This window comes from Echeneis naucrates, chromosome 13 (genome assembly GCF_900963305.1).
Source record: "Echeneis naucrates chromosome 13, fEcheNa1.1, whole genome shotgun sequence".
In the NCBI taxonomy this organism is placed as follows: Eukaryota; Metazoa; Chordata; class Actinopteri; order Carangiformes; family Echeneidae; genus Echeneis; species Echeneis naucrates.
Window position 1 is genome coordinate 10,321,432 of NC_042523.1, and position 19,288 is coordinate 10,340,719.

Here is a 19,288-nt window from a genome sequence, read left to right on the forward strand (position 1 = left end):
AGTAATTATGTTGAAACATGAAAAATTTGGATTTGCAAATGATGAAAGTACGCATCATGAATTAATTGTGTTAACAGTGAAGTAGACGTATAAGAGTAAACACCATATAACAGTAATAAATGGGTGGAGATGAGGTGGCTGTCTCTCTGCATTGATTGAAGAACAGGAAAGGCTTAGTTCCCTTAGTTCCCTGCTGAAGAGGATGAGTCAGTCATTTTTCTGACAGTTCAATCCGAAAATGTCATTTTCACAGTGAAAAAGAAAAATGTTGCTCAAAGTAAAATTTAATTATTCACCATGAAGTATGTGGAAGTAGTGCCCCACTTAAACTCCATGCATTTTGATGTGATAGCTCCCTTTGATGGTATAATTTGAGACCATGGTATCTCATTCTTAAGTACAAAGCTTCAAGATGTGTTTAATTGTTAATGTTTTGAGGCTGGTGGGTCTCAGTATTTGTTTTAAGAAGCTGACAGGGATTCTTAAGGATTCATGGATTCATTTCCAAGATACGCTGAGACTTTGTAGAAAAAAAAAATCTGTGTATTAACTTTTGTGTTATTTATTGATCAATTCAGTTTGTGCTCATAGAGCTGTGAGACACAGAGCAGGTCAGACCGATTCAGTTACCTGCATTTTTTAAATTGTGTGAGTAACTACCCACTTTAATATGAACACATTTAACAGTTAACAGGTGAAAGTAATGAAGCTCTCCCTATTCATTTATAAAGTGATATCCAAGTTAGAAATCGACGTTGAGACATACTCATTTACTTGCAAAGTAATTTAGTCTCCTGGGAAATATGTTTACTTTCTGCATGTTATATTTCTGCTACATTTGTGTTGATGGATTTTGTTTACAGGTAACCTTTGTCCTTAAAAGGGTTGTACATTTATGCGCAGCGACACATTGTTAGGTTTGGGTTCATGTCTGTGTGTTGAGGTTCAGGCATCATTTTAGCTAAAGATTAGGAATTAGATGGTTGGTTTTGGATAAAGGATAAGAAGGCTAAACATGTTAGATTTTCTTCAAGCAAGAGCCAGGTCTGTTCAGAAGTGTATCATTTGGACAGTGTTTTAAATCAAATTAGATTAAATGTGTGCCATGTTATATTTTGTAAATACATTTAGTATTTTCTGGTTTGGTTATTTATTATCGAAGCAGCAATATGTTTCCTTTCAGACTCGATAATAGTCATAATAATAGGTAATATAGAAAAACTAGTTTCTTGAAAATGAGGTAGGATGTAAACACAAAAGAAACGCAGTAGAGAAGACAAGAACATGATCCACTGATAGTGTCTGAACCTAATCTGTTTTATTACTTTTCTCTGTATCATTTAACAACACCTCAGTTTCCAGCCATGTTATTGCCTCTGTGAGGCACTTAGTAGGGCTTTAAGCTAAAGGCTAATGTCAGAATGCTAACCAGCTCACAACACTGATGTTGTCTTGTTGATGATGATGTTTGTCATGTTCACGATCTTTGTTCAGCTGACATACGCTGGAGAGCAAGAAAGAAATGATAGCCAAGGCTGATGGGAATGTGATTGGCTTTTAATGTGATCGATTTGGACAGAAACCAAAGTAGAAGCTAAATTGTTAAAACGACAAACTATTGTGAATGTGCATGGATTCATGAGAACTGATCCGAGCGTTCTCATGACATTTCATTCTGGACAAAAATAAAAGATGGATCGACCACATTTACATTCCCATTGTAATAAAACCAGCATATCTGAAAACAAAATTATACTTAATAACATGCATGAAGTTCCAGATCAGAATTTGAACTCCCCTGTGAATCCAGATGAATTTGTTCTGACCAAATAGTCCACCTTTAGAATTAAGAGAAGCCAGTGTCTATAGTTCCTCCCTTGTTTCTTGAATGTCTTGTCAAAACACAAGAAACATGCAGATAGGATCTTAGGGTACGAAGAAGAGCTCACCTTATTGCTAATCATGAAATATATGAAAGAATGTGTCACAATTTAAGATGAAGGGATTACTCCACTAATGGAAGAATAGAGGTAAAATGAAATGGTTTGTAGAAGCACAACTCAATGTCTTGACCTAATGTGAGGTTTATTCTTAGACACACAAGAGCATGTGCCAAAGTTACTTTCATTTGTTGCAGGAAGACAAAAAAGAAAAATGAACTGATTTTTTTTTTTTTTTTTATTATTATTATTACTATTTTTAGATTCAGCTCCAGCGTAATGAGAGTGAACTGAAGAAATTAAATAAACCCCTTTCATTCTTCCTTTGATATATTGCACAGTCTTATCAAACCTCTGCTCTCTCTTGTTGTCTTAACAGACAACCCCTCTAAAAGCTGGCAATAAATTCAGGAATGAGGTACAAATTACAGAAGGCAGACCATTTACCAGGCAGGGGAGAATTGGAATGTTTTCATGAGGGAGAGGAAATTAAATGAGATGCACTTGTCTTTCAACCCGTTTTGTTGGTGACTGCTGCACCACCACCACCTCTACAAACTGTCAAAGTGACAGCTTTGGCAGCACTCTGGCAAAACACTGACATTATTTGCGGATGGTAAATAAAGAAAAATATCAGGCTAGTAAGTATGATTCATAGTTAGTCCCAGCTCTAGTTTACAGTCAAGTTGTCGCATTCATTTAGCAAATTATGCTCATGCTTGGTGCTCTTGCCCTCCCACTTCATTGGTGGAGAGGGGATAGTAAAAATAATGAAAGCTTTTTTCTCTCCTCAGCATTCAAATCGGTTGACTCAGAATCCCTCAGAATCATTGATCTCTGGAAAGGGATTATGCAACAAAGGTGCCAAAGCAAAGTTTTCCCTTTTCAGTATTCAATTAATTGTAGAAAATTTCAACCAGCAAAAGGTGGCTCGATTACTCACAACCGAGCTTAGAAGCTTGTCTGTAACAGGTCCTGTTACAGACAAGCTTCTAAGCATGCTTGTATTAGCATATCCTGTTAAACGGGGTATGCTAATACTTGTCATACTAAGCCCTTGTAATCTTCATGCTTGAATTTGTGAACAGAAGACCGTGTCTTTTCCTCTTACTGTAAATACTGATGGCAAAATATAGCCGACTGTAAAAAGTTGTTTGAATTTCTGAGTTTTTAAATGATTGTAAGAAGCATAATGCGGCAAATTGCGAGGCTGCTACAGTGATGTACAAGAAGAGCAAGTATGACCAAATGATTAAAAAATGAATAGTTACAGATTAAGGTAAGAATCATAAGTATACCCCCCTCCTGTGTAATACATTTTCCTGGAGACTGGAGACCATATGCTTATGCAACACTCACTGAACCATGAAATCACTTGGTTTTCATGAGGTCGATTTGCATTCTCAGGTTAAAACTCAATGGGGCAAGAGAGGTAGTTGTAAAACCTTCATTTAGTATATCAGACCTGTCTTTTCTTATTAGGTTGGCCCAAAATGATCCAAGTGTCATTATTACTGAAATGACACCATGTGCTATTTGCATGAGATATCCAGACAGTAATACCACTTTGTGCTGGTTTTTAAATAATCCCTGGTTGATCTAAATGTGAATCATTTTTCATCATGAGCTCTTATATATTCTCTGTTGTGCATCATTCTGCTCGGTTAATAAAGTCAGATATGAATATTCACCCAAGCAAGTACACAGCATAGCACAGTGAAAATAATAAAAAAAAATATTGTTTCAGGTTTTAATAAGAGCTGTATGAGGAGTGGGAATCCTTTCTGTGTTCATATTATTCTTAAACCAACTCACACAGACATGAAGCTACTGGTATTATTCAGCTACCCCAGCCCCCATAATGCTCCCTGCTGATGTGACATGAACATGTCAGAGCCCATAAAATTTCCATAAACTCTGCCGTGAAGTCTGGTGATGATGACACAACCTGCACGCGGCACGTTAGGATGTGCAGGGATTACAAACATAATTGGTGGAACCACATTGAAAAGCCATTCTTTGGGATTTAGGGAAATGTAAAATCTAATTCTAGTGAGCAATTTGTTCTTGTGGAGAAAATATAGCTTGATTTAGACATACTCAGATGCTGATTTATCATCAACACATGAAATGAATCTCGTGTGATGCAAGCTTGTTTTTTAATATGTGCAGTAATTTTTCCAAAAAATAGTTGGAGTTCTTTTTCATCAGGCCAATAGAGACAGGAAATCCGAAAAAAAAAAATGCTTTGAAATCATAGCAGCTACTGAGCTTTTATGTAAACAGATCCATCTCCATGACAACTGAGCAAACAGCATTTGCTGATAAAGACCATATAATGTAGTCAAAAGCCCCAAAAATGCAAGTAAGTGGATCTTTTGGTGGTGTTTTATTGTCCAATAACTATTTTCAGAGTTAAAAAATGAACTTATCTACTTTACCATGTTTGTCTCACTTCCTATTGCACTTAATACTGATGATTTTATTTTCTCATACAGAATGCTAAACATAGTCAAAAGGCAAACTTCATTATTTATGTTCTTCTACTGCAAACTTAGATTAAATGATTCATCACTTGCCAGTTGCTTTGGATTAACATCATATCAGGATGTTTGATGTTTAGTGAGCCATGACCTACTACGAGGTTCTACAAGATTTGGGCTGATCATTTCTCTAAAACATGTCCACTCCATCCCCAAAGTATTGTAATGTAACGGGAGCCAAAACTGGCTCCAAGACGTTTCATAACACAGTGCGTGTAAACGAATATTTCAACACAGTTCTGTGATCTTTTTTTATCATATGTGCCCTAAATATTACAAATGAACTCTTTTGTGTTTTTTAGATCTTGGAAGTGTGCATGCTTTTTTTATTATTCCCTTCTGATTCTCTTAGAGTTAAAAGGTTAAACAATTAATTAGTCAATACAAACAGAAAATCAAGTCGTTTTAGCTGCGTGGCTTTAGGGTGCCAATGTCGGTCAGTTTTATCCAGCCGAAAAACCAAGTAGGCTGTTATTTCAATTAACACAAGTGTTTAAGATTGGCGTTGCTAGAAAGTGAAACCTAATGACTTATGTTGCTTACTGACTCTTATTTAGTTGCAGCAAATGACCTTAGGTATTTTTCTGATTCAGTTGAATCTCCGAACAACCTTGGGATGGATTGCTGTGAAATTTGTTACACACGTTAATGACCCTGTCAGGTGGAAAAGTAAACATTCTGACTCTTGCTATTTAGTATTTAAGAGTAACAGAAAATATTGACCAAATGGTTAATAGTACATTGTAAAAACATAGAGGTACACTTGTTACCTTAACTCTAATAAAACATATAACATCAGTTAATGGTTGGTTATCAATACAGTAATGTAGTTTTGAACATATAAAACTGCATATTTAATATGAATACAGAAAGTATGTATTTATTGAAAGTAGAAATATCATTTGTCTGGTGCCAAGAATTTTTTACCATGAGAACTGCACAAACTCAATCATAGATGAAGGCATAAAACATGAAACTTCAGACATGAACCTTGAATTTTGTCAAATTATGATTTCCAATGTGTAAATTTAATCTCTACGTGTAACAAAACCTGCAAAGATGATAAACAAATGTTAAAATTTTAATAGTAATTATTATGATCAGAGTCTTATCAGAGTCTGCTATGAATAAGTCCATCTTTACATTTAAAGAGAACGTGACCTTTTTCAAATCTTCATTGTCAAATGTAACCAGTTTTTTACAGTCAGTTACAAATTTGTAGAGCAGTGAAATATGTGTAGTACGTGTGTGTATATAGTTAATGTGATATTAAAGATTACATGTAATTAATTAATTACATGTAATAAATCATCATTAAATATTACAACAGCCATATTATACTGTATCAGTACCCATTTATTGAATGGTGATACAGCAGTCATAAATACCTTGTGGACAAAGCTGCAAATGATGATGAAGATTAATGTACATAATGGACCAAAATTAATTATAGTGTGTAATGTGTTGAGGGAATGCTTTGAAATACTAGATAAGCTCATGGATTACAGGTAATCACGTCTCTTTGTTTTGGATATTTGAAATTTCACTAGAAAAAAATAAGCAAAAAGGATACAAGTAAACGTCGGGCTCTTTGGGGAATTCCATCCATCCATCTTCATCCGCTTATCTGGGGTCTGGTTCCAGTTTTTGGGAAATTTTATTTTATAAATTTTATTTATTTATTTATTTTATTTTATTTTATTTTTTTTGCAGCCCGAAAGATTAATTGAAAACTTGAATCAGTATGAACTGACCAGTGAATTGCATGTCGACTTGTCTAGTGCAACAACTTAAATCTCCATATGTGGATGTGCAAAATTCAACTGTATATTCAGCCTTGTAACTTAACCAGTGTTGGCATGATTGGATGCAGTCTCATTGAGAGTCTCATCACTCATCACTGTGAATGGGTTTTCATCTTATCCCAATCTGCAACTTCAGTTCCTCGGCTTCCCTTAGTGTTCCTCCAGCACCAGAGGATTCATGAGCATTGATTGGATGGGGAGCATGGACACACATGCAAATACACCCACACACACACACACATACACACACCGTTCATCTTTTCCTGACCTCAAATGCCAAAGGTTTGTAGAAGGAAATAAAAAGTTAATTATTCACTTTAAATCCTCCTACAAGCAAATTTCTTCAAAACAGTTTTGTCTCATTTCAAGTAAGGAGCTCAGTTTGATTCGAGTCAGGCCAGGGGGATGGGAGCATTCGTTAAAGTCTGATGGTGTTTTGGTTCGTAACAGAAACAGCTGCTTGTCTTTAATAATCTCTCACTTTTTTTTTTGGTTTGTCTCCTGTTGACTCAAGGAAATTTGCAGCTAGTGAATAAGTAGAGGTAGCATGGCGGCTAAGTGGTTAGCGCTGACAACAAGAAGGTCGCAGGTTTGGTTCCCAGGCCTGGGGCCTCTGGGTTTCCTCCCACTGTCCACTGTCCACTGTCCCACTGTCCCAGTGACTCTAAATTGTCCGTAGGTCACAGTGTGACTGTTTGTTGGTCTCTGTCTCTCTCTGTGTGTTGGCCCTGTGATGGACTGGTGGCCTGTCCAGGGTGAGCTGATTAGCTCCAGCACACCAAAAAACAGATAAGTGGTAGAAGATGAATGAATAACTGAATATGTGGAGTATATCTGATGCATTTAAACACATTAGGTTTGCACTTAAGAGACATCTCTTCATTGCATCAGCAGTTTTAGGCTGGTGCTGTTCATACACACCTATTTCAGAAATGAAATCAGACTTTGACTGTGGCAACATGGCTGCTGAAAATCCATGGAGAGGGCAGCACTGTGACTGATGAAGACAGAATTACTGTAAACCCAGGGAAAATGTTTGATGGCATTCAGTTTTGTGGATCTGCTGGTGAGTTTGACCACAGTTATAACAGCTATTAGGCTACTGAATACCTCTGAACGGCACAACTGTTTCCTCAACAAGTGGCTCTGCCTGCTGAGTCATGATGACATTGAGAGTGTCCCTTAATAAGTCTGCTACAACTGTGGCTGCTTTATTGCTTGTCTTTACTTCAGGCACCATGATCCCCTCCAGTTATGGAAAGGAGGAACTTGCTGGGGAAAAAAAAAAAATTATTCGAACCAAAACCTTCACGCCAGTCGGGTAATTTAAAAATAATTAAAGTGTGTAGTGAATACACAAAAATCTGCTCACATGGACATGGTGGAATTAATTTCCGTACTTCTGTGGTCTATTAAATGCTGTGGGTCCGTGCTTTACCTGCAATAAGCTCAGGCATGGCGATCACTCCTGTCGATATCTGGAGAAGGGAGCTTGAAAAGGACGGCAATCTCCACTTTAAGTGCATTCCCTCAAATATATAATTGATTGAAGCTCCAAGGCTTGTTTCTGTCCCCCTAAATGGTCAGCAGGATCTGATGTAATGAGATGCCTAAGGGTTTCTGCAGAGGTTCTTTTTGCGGCTTTTGCAGAGCTGATATCTAGGAAGGAAAGGTCTCGGTATGGATTGACAGACAGAATATAATAGCAGAGCAGTAAAAAGGGAAGCCTCATCTGCCCCTGTTGTCATACCAGAGTATTCTAAGTAACAAAGCTGGCAGTTCAGGCATATGAATATCTCCCTAACAACTGTCTTTGTCTTTCTCAGATAGGACAGAAGGAATCCCAGTGATGGAGAATGACTTGATGGAATGTGTCATTTGGCCAAAGCTGCCTGGCACCAAGAATTTTTTTGTCTGTCAGTTCACTTTAAAAATGGCCTGGAGAGAAAGGGAAAAAGGTAAAATCTTGTGGCTTTAAAGAGCAGTGAAACTGAGTGTTTGATACAGTGAAGGGGAACCATGTTGGAGATTAAGTGAGACAGGCTTGTCCTGAGCTGACACTGGACTTATCATAGTAGGCAGGGTGATGATTTGATGCTTAAAAACAAGGATAAAACTGGAAAATCGTACATCAGACCATACACATAGGCGAAGAGCATTTTGTTGGTAACAAATTTAAACTTAAAGCATGTCCCAGCTGTTGCATAATGTCACATTGCAGTCACAACACCTCACTATCATGTTGAATGTCAGTGCGTGCCGCAGCACCATAAAGAGGAAGGCGTTAATATGCACGGTATGATGAACTGAGAAATGATGGACCATAAAATGTGTGACATCTACACTGTGAATTTGTTTCTCTTCGTTTTTAAACCCTCTACATGACAGCTCTGAGCACGGCCCAAGATAAATGGAAGCAGACTATAATGACGTATAAAAAAGCAAATTCTTGCGTCATAAATACTTCATTGTCAGGGTGAATAACTGAAGGTGATGAGCTTAAAGTCCCTCTATGAATTCAAATTTATGTACGGTCGAGTTGGAAGTAGAACCTGAGTGGAGAAGTCTTTATTTTTTTTTTTTATTTTTTTTTTTTTATGTATGAGGGCACTCTGCAGACAAAAGTGAGCGATATGGTAATCTCTCTTGCATTGCGTGCTGCTGTACTGAGAGCTGAGACATATCATGCAGCTTGTTTTGAATTCCTGGGACAAGTGAGAAACTGAAAGGCCTATGACCTTGGTAGTCACCTTTCTCCAGTGTCAAGAGAAAACTTGAATTTTGCAGTAAAAAATAGTTAAGTGAGTACCCCAAAAAAAACCCTATTTCAAATCCTCATCTGATTACTGCAGATAATGCTAATAACCTCATATTAAAGTGTGTAGTAATTTCTCAGACACATTAATCACCTTATTTTCTCAGTCATAAAATCTCATCACAAGCAGAAGATTCACTCGTTCTTTGGTTCGCACAGATAAATTCCAAAGCTGTGTCAAAACATGATAAATTTTTCATTATGCTCCCCTTTACACTTTGTTCTCCATCTTTAGCTACAATGATGCAGTGAAATATTAATGACAGGACACACATTCAGTCATGGTATCTCCAACTGTTTTTCTACTGCCTCTCCTTGAGCTTATGCTTCTTTCTTGTTTTTTTTTTTTTTTCATAATCAGATCAGCGTTCATATCGCACCCAAAGCTGCCAAGTGGAAAAAGGAGCAAGCTCAGTCAATGAGATTATGAATGTATGACTGCTTCTCTAGTGTTTTGAGGAATGTTGGCTCCTCCACCTCAATACTATCTAGAGGTAGGTGATAAACATCCTGAAATGTGTAACAACCACACGCCTGGCAGGTTGTTAGAGCAATTTACTAGCTCACCCTAACAAATGTGTCTTAGTCCTAAACCCGTTTTTGTCCTCTAGGTGGTGTTTTCCTTTGTCGGAGTCACCTGCCTCCGCCTTGACTTTTTGAGCTCCAACTGATTGGGATGTTGATGTGAGCCTGTAATGGAAACCAGGGCTTGATATTTGGTAAGTTTGTCATCTTTTCTTAATAGCTGGAGCGGCCTGAACAGTGTTGTGTCAGCACTGGTGCATAAGTAGATTGAAGAGGCTGTGGTATGTAGATCATAGTGGGAACGTAATACAGACAGAAATGGGTCAATTTTGCTAATGCTTTTCTCCTTTTTAGGCATAATTTGTTTCACACAGTTGAAACAGCTTTGGGGGTGGAGTTTGTTAAAACACAATCAGCCATATTGGCTCAGGATGTTTAGGCATATTGATGCAGTGTTCAAGTGGCTGTCAGTGCCAACCACAAAATGTATAGTCAGTTACATAGAGACATACATATAAATAAAGTCTGCAAAAACATACACATACAGCTATTATGTACAAGCAAGTACTGGATTCAAAAAGAGCGACCCTCGGGGCAGTGGTTCATGACCTCAAGTAAAAGTACACTAGAAATCTAAACTGGGATAAATAAAGTATTTATTGATCATGGAAAATAAAGCACTGTTATATTTTCCGGGACAGTACAACAGTGGATGTTTTTGTTTTCCAGTTATATTATCCTGGGATGTTTCATACATTACAGGATCTCTGATGTAACTGTCCATGAGAGTGCTCTTGTGGGAGAAGAAACCTAAGGGTTTGGTTTCAGTAGAAGGGGGGTGTGGTGCTCTCCAAAACACACACACACACACACAACAAAACAAAACATGGAGCAAAATAACTCTGTTGTTGATATTTGTTAAACCTAAACTTGCTTTGATATTGGCAACATTTTCATCATCTCTTCTGCAAATTCATTTTGACAGTGGGAATACTGTTGAGAAATTTCACAGATGCTAAATGTCAATTACACACACATTAGTTTTGGCGTCCTGTGGTTGGAATAACCGCCGAGAGCAAAGTTGCGTTGGGGTGTGAGGTGTCTCTTTATTGGTCCATTTTCATGAACCGGTATCGCAAGTCAGTCTGTTTTTTTCTGTTTGGTGATGTCAAGCCAAATAGATAATGTTGGGGGCTATAAAATATTCCTTTATGAGTAATTATTCTCCTTCCTAAACCACTGAACTAATTTCGCCAAGTATATCAAATGACTTGACCCATGTGGGACACAAAGGTACAATCTGGAGTTATAATGTAACTGACTACATCTCTAACTAATATGAAATGGGTCATAAAGCGTTTTTTCACACCGCTGCTGCATTAGATAAATGCAATTTCATGTTTCAATTGTACATTATATAGCAGAAAACTATTAATTAAAACCAAGCACACGAGAGGATAGAGTTAATGATCTGTGCTTCGTCTTCAGGGAGCAGTCAGCTGAAAATAATTGCGTGCATCTGATGTACTGTAGTACCTGTATCCCCTTAACATCTGTCTGGTGTGCTTGGAGTAGGTTTGCATCCTGAAAATGTCATCACTCTATATCTCAGTACTATATGTGATGCAGCACACTGCCAGTAACTGTACTATGCTGATGGGGTGGTTTTAAGAAAATGTCTGGGCAATTCCTCTGGGTGGGCGCGTGGGTGGATGGATGGATTTCGGCAAGGGGAGGGTGGGAAGTGAGGTTATTTTGCCTACCTCTGACCCACTGTGGTCAGAGCCCCTGTGGTTTCTGCGGTCAGAGGGGAATCATACGGTGCTGAGAACAAAGAAATATGATGGCTCCCACTTGTCCTCTGCTGGTTCAAAGGCAATGGCAGGGCAGTGCTAATTAGCCAGCTCGTGTTACTGAATTGAACATAACTGCTGTTCCCTTCAGTGTTCTCCCTCCCCCTCATTGTACGCCTAACAAGCAGCGTCTACAACAGTCGTGCACCCTGCATAACTCTGCATATTTTGTACACTGTGAGACATCCTGTTCTGTTTCTGTCCCAGAAAAAGAAAATAATTCCCATGGTTAAATAACTCCTTTCTAGGAGATTTGAATCAACCCATCCTATCAAATAAAAGCAATTTGTCCCTGGGAAGTGCCACAATTTTGGCCCATATGTATTCTTTCGGTATCCTTCCCCAGCTGTTCTTTCGAGTGCAGTTTAATCCTGGTTGTCAAGTTGGAGGGCGATAAGAGGCGTAACAACAGGATTCTCCACCAGTTCTTCTCTGCCTCTACAAAATTATGGTACTACAACTGAAAAAATGGTGCTCTGTATGAGGGTAATGAATACAAGTTTTTAATCAGGGATTGAGGGGAGAGTGAGGAAGAGGTCAAGTTATTACCCTCCCATATTCAAAATTGTAGCAGCTGCACTGTGCGTATATGCTTCCCTTCCCCTGTCTTGTGTTTTGGAGCTTCTCTTGTCAAGGTAGTCTGAGTTGTGCAGTCGGTGTTTAATCGAATACCAAGTACTGGAGGCAGTGTCAAGTAGCATCTCAGGGCATTCTTGAGGTTTATAGCCATGTTCAGATATCATCTTTGTGCCTGATGCTTGTAACCACAGCGCTAATCATCCACAGAAATTAGGTGGCACACTCCTTGTCAGCCCCATCTCAGAATAACAGAAGCTTTGTGAGTTTGAAATGGTATAGCTGAAGCTATTCCCAGAAAATTGTGGAAAATATAGTAGAATCAAACACATCTGCATGTGTGTGAGCACAAGTCAGATACAATGGATGTGTAGCTCCAGGGGAGTTGTGCTCAGTGTGTTGGTGCTTTCTCTCAAATATCTTTTTCTAAGTGCAGATGCTTTCAGAGTTGGCAACACATTGAAGACTGAGTCACTTAAGCAGCCTCATCTTGACACACAGCTGACTCACAGTCTATTGATTTCTTCATACATCATATTCTTTTGTAGTGATTGTTGTTAGGTATGTGTTCAGGAGGGAAGGCGTTGTTTCAGCTCCTCTGAGGCACATATGTTTGCCTCAGAGTTCCTTGATTTGCTGTGTCACATGATTAAAAAACCAGAGACATGTTTAATGACACATGGATGTGCAACCTTATTGCATAACATCCTCATTAGTTACAGGGAACATTACCAAGTTTAAGAATCCATTTACATAAATGGCCAAGAATAACACAATCAGATTTTGTGGGCATAAACAAGCCTCTCCTTTGCAGTGCTGCAAAACAGGGAATCTCTGATCTGTGTTTTCATGCAAATGTAAAGCCTGGAGCGCATTCATTCAAAATAATAGGTGCATTATATAGTGTTGTAACCTTTACTGTGGTGCTTGAAGAGGAAATCTTGTAACTTTAAAAAATCAGAATCAGAGAGGTATCAGAAATGTATTCCTCTTATGTTTCGCATTCATGAATTTATCATTTTATTCACGCTTTCAGAAATCAGCAGGGCCTGTTAGATTACAGAGCAAAGGATCAGGTCTTGTTCATGGTAATAGGAGGCAGAAGTTAGTGGAAGTTCACTAATACACGGAAGCTTGCTCAGGCATAAAGAAAAGCTAATTCAAAACTGAAACTATATTGTCCCCCTCAGGCAACCCAAACCTATATCACATTTAAAATATGCTCAAGTTAATTATCCCTTGTAGCATATATTGTATGAATATTGCCTGCACGACGTATGTTCAGACACATAGGTACGGTTTCAGAAGTAGTGTTGTACTCACAGGAGATGCATTAATGAATAATATATGGTGCTTTTTCAAGAGAATCAAAGCTTTTTGCCTAATGGGGCAAAAATAATTTCCATTGAACTCTGATAATATCTTTTATGCAAATAGAGTACATTGTTTACTTAAATGCTATTTATAAAGCTAGCAAAGCTGAAGGGAAAAACCTGTACCACCTGCTGTTGAGGGAAACGTATAGAAACACACCCACTGTGCTTTGCCTTCGTCACACCAAATGAATGTTTGAAGATCCGGCCTGAAGCCTCGCCACTCTCTTATTTATTTTTTTTTTTTAAGTTTCACATGAAATCATGTCACCATCTATGCATTGGTCTACAGAAGGCCATGACAGGAGTCCCCTTCATTTCAAATCATTTATCAAATACAGCAAAGGGAGTAGTATGAATGATAGTGGCAGACGAGTGCAGTAGCTGGTCATGAGCCATAGCTCCTCCATTGTCTAGCATGCCGGAGAAAGAGTGCGAGCCCCTAAAGAGGCCTGGCAGAGTCTCTGCTTCCATCTGCCTGCATGCCTTGCCATGGAGCCCAGCTCGCACCACTTGAGATTATACTCACGTCCAAGCTGTTACTGTAATTTGCATTGGCTCATAGGCAGAGCAGAATGAGGAGGGGGGGTGGAGGAGCTGCACATGAGGCAGAGATGTTCTAAGTGGTCCTGGCAACACAATGAGCTAGCCTGAGTATAGCATTATGGAGAAGTGGCATGGGCAAAGCTATATTAAAGTGCAATAATGGCGCTGAGTAGGTTGCTTTGCTGTCCAAGATTATTGAGTAAATTACGGAAATATAGTGTTTGAAAGTATCCCAGTCATATACAGTATTGGTGTTGTGTGTTTTATAGCTGCATCATCCCGCTCACCTGTCTCTTGCAGCATTTGAAAACCATCATACATGAGAAAAATAAAATATCTGTGATTCCAACGAAAAACATCACCCTCTGTGATGATTCCATCAATTAGCAAGTGTATATCAATTCCCCTATAATTCATTTATATGAAAGATTTATTTCTTGGAGGAAGCCCAGAGAAGTGAGAAAATAAACAAAGTCTGTGCAAGAAAGGGCCAGGGCGGAAGATCAAACCGTAAGACAAAACCACTCAAGCAACTGCACTGCCCTCTTTTTCTCTAATCACACATCAAACTTAGAAAAAGATCTCAACATCTTCTCGAAGAATTTGTTCTAATCCAAGGGAACGGTTTTATTTACAAATCATTTTCTTCACTGAAGAGTATATCTGCATTGACTGTGGCAGCAAGCGCCCATTGGGGAGAAGTGGAATATGTAGAAACCGCTTGATGTAGGATTTTGAATTAAATTCACTTTCTGCTCAATAAAAGAGAACAAAACCAAAAGAAAAAAACACTTTCAGCTCAATCCCAGTGAATGTTCTCTGATGTCCTCATTTCTCAGCCCTAATTTGTTTCTAACTAGATAGCTTTTGGACAGCAATTTAGTTCAGTGGCTAATTTATCAAATTTACTAATTAACTAGACACAGAAAATAAAGAGCAATTTCTGATAATGCCACCTCCATCAAATAGGTTATGAACTAATTATTTATGGTAGAGCCACATGCACAATGGTCCATAATGAACTTCTTCTTGCTGGTGGTAAAATTGTACTGTATTAAATATTCCTTGTTAATAGACATTACAGCCAGTACAATTATTTCGGTACATAGATCTTAACCTTTTTTGTTATATTACTGTTACAATAAAAATATTTCCATATAGCTACACAAATTCAATTGAACCAAAGGAGGTAGCTAACATGGTGGAAAGAAAGAGATGGAAATATGTGTTGTAATCAGGATTATTTACTTATTTTTTGGGGAAGACTTGGAAGCTATCTGAGACAAAACCCAGCAGTTAATACATTTTTTGTAACTGATTCTCAATTACTAGAAAGTATAGTTGACTGGGTTAGAATGATTGAGCTGTTTTGACTTTGTGCACAGCTACAAAAAAAAGGTAAAATATAATTATGTGACTAATAAATAAGATCTAAATATGCCTTTCTGTCAAAAAATAACAGACCTAACAGTTTTGTGATTAGGGACTCACAAAGTTTGGCATGAGCTTGTCAAGGGTCAGTAAATATATACGCTGTTTGCGAGGGTCAATAATTGATAGAATAACAGATTAGTTTTGTCTTGGATTAAGTGCATTGACCTCATTTGCATAAATAACTTTTATTGGTTGGCAAAAATGAATGATGCTTTTCAGTAGTAAATATGACCCTTATTTCAATCTGGCAGGTAAACTTTACTGGCTTGGGTGGTCAGTGATATGAGAATTGTTTCTTATCCTGCGTGTTTGAAATGTATTATTGTAAATATTTAGGAAACTTCACAGGTAGAAGTTTTAACCAGCATTAACACAATGGAGTGTACATCGCCATTTTGTTCCAACCATTTGAATGGGAAAGTGGCCACAGTCATTTGTCAATTTATTTAGCTATTTGCCAACATGGGCAAAAAATAAAATAAATAAATAAATAAAATAACTATGCTAGTAGGTTATCGTGCATGTAGACAATGTACTTGTAGGCTTTTATTTCTTTCATTCATTAAATGCAGTTATTAAGCCTTAAGGACACCCACAATATGTTCAGCAGGTTACCTTTGATTTAAATGTAGCCAAAGCAAGTTACCACTTTACCTCAATTGGCCACTTTCAGTCTGTGTTTATTAACTATTATCATGATCATGATTTGCTAACTAGCTTGACAATAACTATTTAAGCGTTCATTCATCTTCAACCGCTCATCTGTTTGTTGGTCGCTGAGGGTGCTGGAGCCAATCCCAGCTCACCCCCACCCCACCAACACACAGAGAAAGACAGAGACCAACAACCACTCACACTCACACTCAGACCTACGAACAATTTAGAGTCACTAATTAACACTAAAACATGTGGGAGGAAACCAACGCAGGCATGGGGAGTATATACAAACTCCACACAGAGAGGCCCCATCAGCGCTGCCCATCTAACATGTTTCCTCAGCAAATCACAAGCCTTTACATGTAACTCAGCTTTATTTCAAAATACAAATACTGTAGACATTGCATTGCATATGTGGTGCTCTGGTGCTGCCTAATAGCAAATAATCACAAATGAACTGAGGTGGGTCCTGGTCTTTGGACTTTGGACTTGGATGGGGCCGACAGCTCCTTTTCACACCAGGAAACCATAGTGGATTAATCCACTTCTGCATTTGAAGATTACACATAAAATTACATGAGACATAACAGCCAATACTAAAGTAAAACAAGGTGAAGCAGATGATACAAAAACGTGTGTATGTGAATTCAGAATCAGCAGTTTTACAAAAGCAACTCGTCCGTAGGATTAATGGTCTTTGTGGTGCTTTAATTTGTTTTGTATTGTTTTGGTTTTTAGTAGTCACGATGAACAAATGCAGGAACTAGTACACAATGATGCTGGCAGCAGAAGATCTTCCAATAATTCAGTTATTTTCTTTGGTACAAAGACAACTGTAGATGAATCCACACCTTCTGTGTGTTGGCTGCCCTGCTGGCTGTGCGTACATATTACCATTACAAGGTGCTTTATTTGGCACAGAGACCAGATTAGTGAGGCTTAGACACTCTGTAGTGGAAATATGAATGTAATACCTGAAATATATGTTTGACAAAAGTTCTGTCTAGACCTGCTTTGTGCTGTTTTTCTTTGAAGATTCCCCCCATCCCCACTATTTTTATTTATTTATTTTTTTTTACAGTAGATCTATTCATGTGGAACCAATTGGTAATAAATCCCAATTGTTTCTGTTAATTAAATTACACTTTACTCACAAAGGAGATAGAAGACGTTGGATATTCACTTTGTACTTCGCTTAAAATGTTAAATGATGGAGTCATCTACCTTTAGTTGGCTGGGGAACAGCGTAGCAGTGTAGTTGACAGATCCAGGGACAGTGTACCTGGCAGAATTGTTTGTCAGGTGGTCATTTAGCCTCAGAAATACCGTCCCACTAAACCTTTTGGGGGGACTTTTTCCACCCATTTCTGCAGCTTTTTAGTATTTTTTTACACAACTATTGACTCACACAATCTTTCAGGAAAGGTTGCGTGAAAGTCTGCCTTTGTTTTTAAATAAAACCATTTCGCCAGCTCTGCCTTTGAGTGCTGCCATTATGAATGCCTGATTTTTGTTGTGTTGAGACATTGTATTATTAACAACTACAACAAGCATAATCGGACCCTTAAGAATTTACAGCCATGCTACCAGCTGTGCAAGGTCTTGGCACAACATAGCTTTGAGCTAAATGATAATTAAATTATGCTAATACACAAACAATGACAATATTAACATTTTGATATTTTGCTGGTGTAAAGTTTTCCATGTTCCGCATCTCAGTTTAACATGTTGTCATGCTAATTTGTTAATTAGCATTACACAAAAATACAGACGAGGCTGTCAGGATTGTTGAATTTATCAAGTTCAAAGTTTGACCTAATGATGGCAGTAGAGGAAATGCATGAACTCATTTAGTTACCTACTAATGTTAAAATCATAAGAACATCAGTGTTATGGTGAGACAAGAGAAAAGTCAAAGGACCACTGAAGTCATTTAAGTACATTGTCTAGATTCAGTATCTATTTATGTCCATTTCTGATGTATGTTTCTGAATTTGAGAAAATCTTGACTCGCTAGTCGCACTTGACCACAATATAATAGAATCATAAGTCATTAAAATTTGTCCTTTACACGTTATGGATATCTGTATCCATGAAACGGTTGTTCAGTTGTAATTGAATACAAAAAAACATCAATAAACACAAACACTACAGTGAATATGATTTATCACATGGGGATCATTCACATTTTAGGGCAATCCAACAGTTACTGGTATACATTGAACAACATGGCAGTTGCTATGTTTTTTTTTATTTATTATTATTATTTATTATTAGATGAATTGGTAGCTTTAATTGGTCCGTGATAATGAGTCTATGTATGTGTTTGAAGAAAATCTCAAGCTGTGCTTAATTGTAACTGTGATGCCTGTGAAGTTGCATTGAAAATAAAAAGTTAAATAAGTAATAATTTTATATTTGACTGAAGATTAAGTATTAAAAATGTATCTTCTTTGGTTTAGAGTAGGGGTGTCAAACTCAATCACACAAGGAGCCGAAACTCAGCACACATGAGGTCGTGGGCCAAACAGGAAAAAAATTTATTTAATAAAAATATGAATTGAAACAGACAGAATACTATATATTGCACCCAAAAATAAACTTTTATAAATAAACTAGACTTATAAATATTTTGTTCTCCGTGAAAATGTCTGGTGAAAACTTGAAAGCATAAATAAAAAAATTTAAATGTTTAAATTCTTACATTACAGCCACATTAGCTCGACAAACAAGACACATTGTGTACACAACTGATGCCTCATTGGTGTGTCATCAGTGAAGCTGAAATTAGGGTTGTTGCAACTAGCCTATTGTTTGGCATGGCAGCTGTTGCACTACATTATGGAATTTGTAGTGTGTGTTACGGGCGTCTCATACAGCCGGGCCATGAAAAATTCGACAGTTGAAACGGTCTTGCGCGCCGGATATGGCCTGCTAGCCTTCAGTTTGACACATGAAAGCGTGTCAGAGGGAATTGTCTCTTTCAGAGTGAACTACGAATTTTAGTTAAGCGAAGCGGAAGAGAGTATATCTGTGAGTCTTATGTGGATGATTATCAATTGCTTGCACCAATTTTTGTTTGTTTGTACAACGTTTGCACTTATGCAATGCCGAATTTCAGTTTCTGTGATTATTTCCAGGTTTACAGTGTAAATATGAAGACTTCAATAAAAGACAGGAAAACTTCAGCCTTGTTTTATTGGAAGACTTCCATCTGTTAG

At 37.8% G+C, this 19,288-nt stretch overlaps 1 protein-coding gene across 1 annotated transcript in view; it reads left to right on the forward strand.

Moving 5' to 3' along the window:
- lrfn1 (leucine rich repeat and fibronectin type III domain containing 1) overlaps positions 1 to 19,288 on the forward strand; it is a 97,383-nt gene that overhangs the window by 61,121 nt on the left and 16,974 nt on the right. The window contains exons 3-4 of the mRNA XM_029516724.1: positions 9,465 to 9,597; positions 9,715 to 9,822. The gene's annotated coding sequence lies outside the window, so the exon portion shown is untranslated. The remainder of the gene's footprint in view (positions 1 to 9,464; positions 9,598 to 9,714; positions 9,823 to 19,288) is intronic.